Source organism: Mesoplodon bidens, assembly GCF_964165515.1.
Source record: "Mesoplodon bidens genome assembly, chromosome: X".
NCBI lineage: Eukaryota > Metazoa > Chordata > Mammalia > Artiodactyla > Ziphiidae > Mesoplodon > Mesoplodon bidens.
Genome location: NC_138163.1, coordinates 115,749,131 through 115,756,818, shown reverse-complemented (window position 1 = coordinate 115,756,818; position 7,688 = coordinate 115,749,131).

Here is a 7,688-nt window from a genome sequence, read left to right as displayed (position 1 = left end):
TAATCATAAGGAGTTGGGAGTCTGAGGCAGGAAAAAAGGCCGGTTAAGAGGTTTAAGGCAGAGGATGACCTACTTAGAAACAGATCTTTTCAACAGCCAGACTTTGGACTGGAGGGGAAGTAGCTCAGGAGGCCCCAGAGTAGGTTACATTTGTCTTAGTGGAAGTTGTACTGAGTAAACAAGAAATTGTAATTATACTGAATTATGAAGAGAGCATTCAATTACGTAGTCATGTGCAGGAACATTTCCTTTTTAAATGCTTTTTAAAAAGTTTTATTTTTAGGAGAGTTTTTCTTCATATATCAAATTTTAATTTGCATTGTGCTGTGTAGCACAACCTCATGTAGACTACCTTGTTGGAAGAACATTCTAAATCCACGAACATTTTGAAAGAGGCAGAATTTTGCTGCTTGTAAATATATAAAGAGGCTCAGGTTAACCATTTATACTGTGTGAACTCCTTTGCAGTATTTCTTAGAGGATTTTTAATAGATAATATATATCAAAGGAGTTTTATAAACACCTGTTTTAATAATTCAGGCACTGAGAATAATTTGATATCCTAAGTAGTTTAAGTATCTTTTCTGATACCTCGTTTGTATTAATTTTTGGGGTGGTATAGTTTTTTTTTTTTTTTTTTTTTTTTTTTTGGCTGCATTGGGTCTTCATTGCTGCTCATGGGCTTTCTCTAGTTACGGTGAGCGGAGGCTACTCTTCGTTGTGGTGCGCGGGCTTCTCATTGCGGTGGCTTCTCTTGTTGTGGAGCCTGGGGACTAGGCGCGTGGGCTTCAGTAGTTGTGGCATGCGAGCTCAGTAGTTGCGGCTCGCGGGTTCTAGAGTGCAGGCTCAGTAGTTGGGGCGCACGGGCTTACTTGCTCCACGGCATGTGGGATCTTCCCGGACCAGGGCTCGAACCCGTGTCCCCTGCATTGGCAGGTGGATTCTTTACCACTGCGCCACCAGGGACGTCCCTGGGTGGTATAGTTTTAAACATACAAATTCTGGAGCCAAATTAGTTGGATTGAATCCTGGCTCTGCCATTTTCTACCTGTGTGAGTATACAGGGCCTCTGCATGTCTGTCTTACTTCCCTCACCTGTAAAATGGGCTAATAGTAGTGCCTATTTCGTAGAGTGGTTGTAACAATTTATTATACATGCACACATATATTTCCACACATACACATATACATACGTATACACACATACATATGCTTAGGACAATAAAAGAAACAGAGAAACTGCTTATGAAATATTTATTATTATTAGCCTTTCTAACAATAATTTTTGTATCCTAACAATACTCCTAATAATAGTAATAATAATACTAATAACCCAATTCTAATCTTAATAATGATCTTAATATTTCTGCATGCCATCCCTCAGCTCCTCCTGCTTTCTTTTCTTTCCTTTGCAGTAACACAGGAGTTGCCTGTACTTGCTCTCCTCCCACTTCTCTTAGACCCAATCCAGTCTGGTTTGTAGAACTACCACTCCAACTAAACTGTTCTTACCAAGGATTCCAATGACCTCCACATGGCTAAATCCAATCCAGTTCTCAGTCCTTAATTTACCTTGACCTTCCTGCAACAGATGATCCACCACCTCTCTAATATAATGTCTTCCCTTGTCTTCCAGAACCCACCATCTCCTGGTTCCCTTCCAGATTCATTGGTTGCTCCTCTTCAGTTGTCTTTGCTGATTTTGTCTCTTCTTGTAGTACTCTTAATGATGGAGGAAGCCAGGCTTATTCCTTGGTCATCTTCTCAGCTCACCTCCTTGGTCACTTCATGCAGTACTATGATTTTAAATACTGTATTATTGCTGACACCTGGCTAATTGCTAGCTCTGTTCACAACTTCCCCCCCAAATTCCAGATTTGTTCATCTAATTCCTTACTTAGTATTCTCACTCGGATGACTAATAGACACTCGAAATTTAGAACACCCATAAGCTGTACACCTGATATTCCCCTCAAAGCTGGTTCTACCCACACCCTTCCAGTTATTCGGAACAAGTACTTTAGAGTCAGTCTTCATTTCTCATTCCACATTGCTCCACGTCATACACATTCTGTTGGCTTGACCTTCACAATAGATCCAGATGGTGACTGCTTCTGACTACATCCACCGGTACCACACCAGTCTAGATCATGGTCATTTCTGGATTGCTGTCATGATACTTGGTCTGCTTCTTCCCTTCTTCTGATATATTCGCAACACAGAAGCCAAATGTCAATAAAATTCTCAGTCCTCTCCTTGAAATCCTGCAGTGTGTCCCCAAATTACTTAGAGTAAAGGCCAAAGTCTTTATAATGGCTTACATGGCCTTATATGAACTGACCCCCATTGTTTTTCTGATGTCATCTCCTAACCACTTTCCCCATCATTCATGCTATTCTAAATGCAGTGCCTCCTTACTGTTCCTAAAACGTGCTAGGCACACTCCCACTTTAAGGCTTTGCACTTACTGTTCCCTCTGCTTAAAACAGTTTTCCCATATATAATCCTATAATTCCTTTACCTCCTTCAGGTCTCCGCCCAAGTATCATCTTTTTTATGTGTCTCACCCTCTAGTTTTAAACTGTAACCCTACAACCCTTCACTGCCACCTCTGGTGTTTCTCATTTCCCTTAGTCTGCTTTAGAGTTTAGTATATCTTCCATTATCATATGCAATTTATGTATTTATTATGTCTGTTACTTTTGATCTGTCTTCTCCCACTAGAAAGTAAACTCCATTAGGGAGGGAACATTTTTCATTTACTGGTTAGATCAGTATCTGTCATGTAATTGGCACACAATAAGTACCTATTGGATGAATGAGTGAATGAATGAGTATTCTGTTGGCTTTTCCTCTCCCATGCAAATATTATGTTGAAGAGGGTTTTCCATGAATCTAGACACTATGTAAGGTACATACGTGCCATAGACAAGGAACGTCGTCTGTTACTTTGATTTGCTAATTTAATAAGCTTAGCTCAACGTGAAAATTACTGACCGTAGCATCCGGTCTTGTTTTCTTCATCTGCAGTGTCTTCTCTTATCTCATTAAATATCGCATCACCATCAAGCTCTGCACCACCTGCGAAGTTGTCCTTCTCCAATCATTCTTGCCCACAGTGATTTCTCGTTCCTCAGTTGGTGTAGCCCTTGTTTTTTCTACTATACAATTTAGCCATCACTTTTATATTTTATGTTAAGTCTCATTGTTTCATATGAATAATTTCTATTTCCTGAACTAGCTTGCTAAGACTTGAAGGGCAGAAATCACGTATTATGCTTTCTGGCAAAGCAGTGTAGGTGTTCATGTTCCAATCTGTTTGTCAGTGTATTTTTACTTATACATAATTTTTCAGCAGGATTCCTCAGAGTCTTTGGGAGGAAATTGCTTTAAGAGACAAAACAAACTGAACTAAACCATCTCACAAATAAAATACAATACATAAATAGGAAACTATCTCAAAAAGAAATTTTGTGGAATTATTGATTTAAAGGATTTTCTCTTTCATGTCTCCTTCCTTATGGTAAGCAGTATGGATATCAAGTATTTTTTCTTGGATTTAATAAATATTAGTTATTGGTTATCCATAGAATAATATGCCCTTTTATGTTTTTTAAAAAATTTCAGATATTATATGACACAAAACATTCATGTATTTGCTGAATCAAATGATCAAACTGGGAAGAAGTGATGGCCAATTAGAATGTGCATGAACCTTGTTCATTAAAATGGTGGCTTATAGTGAAGATTCATGAAAAGGTTTGCTTGCCTTCTAACACTCTTCTACCTATCTGTTAATGTACACAGTCCACTTCCTACAATTGCATAAAACAAATGCACAGTAAACATTAAAACGGCCTAGTTTATGTCCCAAACTTAAGGCCAAAAAAGTCTTTACTAGTGGCGAACCTTTAACTTTCTCCATTATGCTTAATCACCATCACTATTAAGCCAGCCTGTGTAATTATTGAGTATCTCAGGAGCACAAACCATCCTCTGGAGAAGATAATAGGCAAAACAGGCTTGCTGTATCAACACACGTTGAGGTCAGGTTATATTTTTTTTCATAAATTACACAGAAAACTAAAAATTTTTTTCCAATATTTTTTTCCTTCGGGAGTGAGCTTTATATGGGTATTACTTTGTGACATGTATTCACCAGAGGGTTTTCTTAATTCTTTTATGGAATATCATGGATTCATCCATCCCATTAACTTTTTTGAGTACTATAAAAAATGAGTTTTATGAAACACATAACAAAAGAGATCTGTGTGTTTAGACAATCTGAGGAGAATATGGAGGAGTTGCTTGAGCCCTCAGTGCTTCTGATGGCCTTTAATTTCTCTAAATATTAAGAGAGCAAAAAAAATAAAAGAGCAAATAATACACAAATGCAATTGCTTATATACAGGAAGGGTTATATCCCAGGATTTTTTAACTTTAGCATTTTGTTTTAGTATAGAGATGCTCAAGTAAAGTATGTTATTTCTTTTTTAGTGTTTCTTTTTTGGTTCTTAAAGAAACAACAAAAATGTAGTATTGAAACTTGGATGTACAGTTCCTTCATTATAACACCTGAAACTAACACAACATTGTAAATCAATTATACTTCAATAAAAGGAAAATCTTAAAAAAAAAACCAATTCCTTCCTTATAAAACAATTAATTAAAAAATGTATCGAATGCCTCCTGTGTGTCAGGCATTCTGCTAGTTACTGGTATTACAAGTTGAATGAGATAGACTATGTCCCAGTCTTCATATAGTTCATATTCAAGTAGAAGTATCAGACATTTTTTTAAAAAGCCCAAATAGAAAGGAAAGAAGGAAGGAAAGAGGAAGAGAGGGAAAGAAGAAAAAAGAATAGAAAAAATAAAGAAATCTATTCAGATAGTTGCAAAAGCAGAAGTAAACAAAGTGCTGTGAATAGCATTTACAGGCAGAAAATTCTTTTACATTATTTGTTTCCTAATATCCATCTGTTCTAATATCCAAACTTTAAAAAAAATTTTAGAACAACATCAAAAACTAGAGTATGGGATCCAGAATATCTAAGACATAAGAATTTGGCCCCCAAAAAACTCAGTTTTAGAAATGTAGTTCATGTTAACATTATATTACTTATTTGACAAATGTTTTATTAAGTACCTTATTATGGGCCAGGCATTCTTTTGGAGATATAGCAGAGAACAAAAAAAGTCTCTGACCTCATGGATTTTACCTGAATAAGAAGTAATAGATTAGTGGGTGATAAGTGATTGGCTAGAAAAAAAACAGTGAGTGATAAGGAGTATCTGGGTAGGATTGTTGCAATTTTCTGGAGTGACTAAAGAAGATCTCTGGGAAGGAGTCATATTTTGTGCCTTAAAGTAATTATCTAAACATGCTTCACAAACCTTGAAGTATATACAAATATTTTAGATGGGTAAACAGACTCTAGTAAAACAATTTGCCAAGAGATTTCTTATCTCTTACCTCATTTTGTTGACTATCAGAAAGTAAAATGAAGATGTGTAACTTGTGATGTAAAACGGAACACAGTCAAATCCAATCTCACTTGATATCTTCACCTCAACTTAGCAAATAAGTTCTTTCTTTTTCACCCTGCTTTGTAAGTGTTCTGCATCCTTACTTATCAGCACAAAGAAAGAAATTTTGCAACACAGTTCTTGAATAAACAAAGAATTTTGGTGCAGGTGGCTGTTTCATAATTTCTTTTTAGTTAAAGTTGATTCTGTTCTTTGTGAGAGACTCATAGTTCTGAATTCCTCTTTCTCCTTCTTAAATAGGGGGTTTATGTTCTTTGTTTCCAAAATGGAGGTATTCTTGAGATTATCTGATCAGAATATTAAGAATGAAATTAAATTGGTATATGTGAACAATTGGTTGGGTAATAAGAAGGCGAATTTCAAGTGTCTGCAGAGAGACTGATGGAACATCTCACTGGGACATGATCTGAAAGTAAGATTTTGCAAAATGGAAAACTATGCTTGTGAAAAGAACGTAGCCAACAACTAGCTGAAGATGGTTAAATAATATTTATTGGAGCAAACAAAATAACAGTAAAGGGCACTAAGATCCATAATTGACTTCTCAAAGCTAATACTGGACAAGATGGCAGCCAAAGATAGGCCCAAGAATAATGCAGTTTAGTGCAAGCTCTGGGCACATGAGGAGACGGTAGATCCCTAGTTCAACAGAGTCAGTGGATTTTAAGTACTTATGTTGGCACTGCATTTGATACGAGGAATGGAAAGATAAAAAATATATTTTCCTGATTTCATTTTCTATAGTCTTCATTGGGAGACATTTAGATTTCCGTTCTCAAATTTTATTTTGAAGCAGTCCAGTTAGATGGACTCCATTATATACTGGAAAACACAATAGATGTTTTAGATTTAATTGGTGGAGTCAGTCTGAATCTTCTTTGGACAAAAAGTGTAAGAGAAATATTGTAATTCTTTGCCAAGAAGTGTAGAGTACATATTACAAAAAACTGTTACCGCAAGGAGGAGTAGGTTAATAATATGTGTTCAACAGACACTTAAGGAGATTGGATGTATCCAGATAAATAATTTCACTTCTCCAGATGCCAAATCATTGGATTCTATAACACAACATGGTGAACAGCAGCACAATTTGTTAAGTAGTAGAGGCAACTTGAAGAGTGGGAATACCATAACTCGTGTCAGAAAACCTCGATTGTATTATTTCTTCAGTCATTACTTAATATTTAGAAACCTTAATTTCTTTTCCTATAAAATGGATACAGTAATCTCTTTACCTAAGGGCCTTGGTATAAATCAAAGTAATGATATATGTTACAGAACATGGTAATCTGTGAAGTACTCTTCCTGAGAAGAAAGTAATTATTAATGGAGAATTGTAACTGCGTGTGATTTCTTCCTTATCCTTGATGGACCTTTGAAAATAGTACTGAATTTTTCTTCCCTTTTCAGCCTAAAGAATCAAACCATTAATCGCAAATAAACCCTAAAGGTCATCTATTTTCACAACCAGCATTTATGATTTTGTATGCCCAATTTAGTTGTCTTCCCATTGTACCATGGTACTCATCACTATTATCCTAGTTTAAGCGCTTATCACTTCATATTTTAAAATCTTAAAATGGTATCTTTATCCCCTCCATTTCTTTTGGTTCTCCCTTTTCAAATTGCTCAGCACATAGTCTTTAAAATAATTTTTAAAAAATATAAATTTTGCAATATTGTGGAAAACATTTGTGTGTGTGATACTCAGACAGACATCAGCATAAAGCTAAACCCTATTTCTTAACTAGTTGTTAAGACCTAGAACAAGTGATTTCGTTGTTGAGCTTTTATTTACTTTTCTGTGAATAATGGAATCTGTCTCATAGGATTGAGGTGAGAACAAACAAGTCTATGATTTGCACAGTGCCTGGGTTAAAGAAATGTTCCAGTTGCACATCTACCACCTACTCTTGCCTTATTTTATAATTTTCAGTGGCACATCGTTAATGGGATAATATACAAACACACTCCTTTGTGATTCCAGATGCTCTAAAATTTTTAGAGTTTCTTCTATCACTGATTCTTTTCTTGCTCAAATATTTTACTTCATCTTATTTATTTACTTTCCTGAAATCCCTACACCTACTGACTCGCCCTCATGGTCTCCCACAATATCTTGCTCTATAATGATATTAATC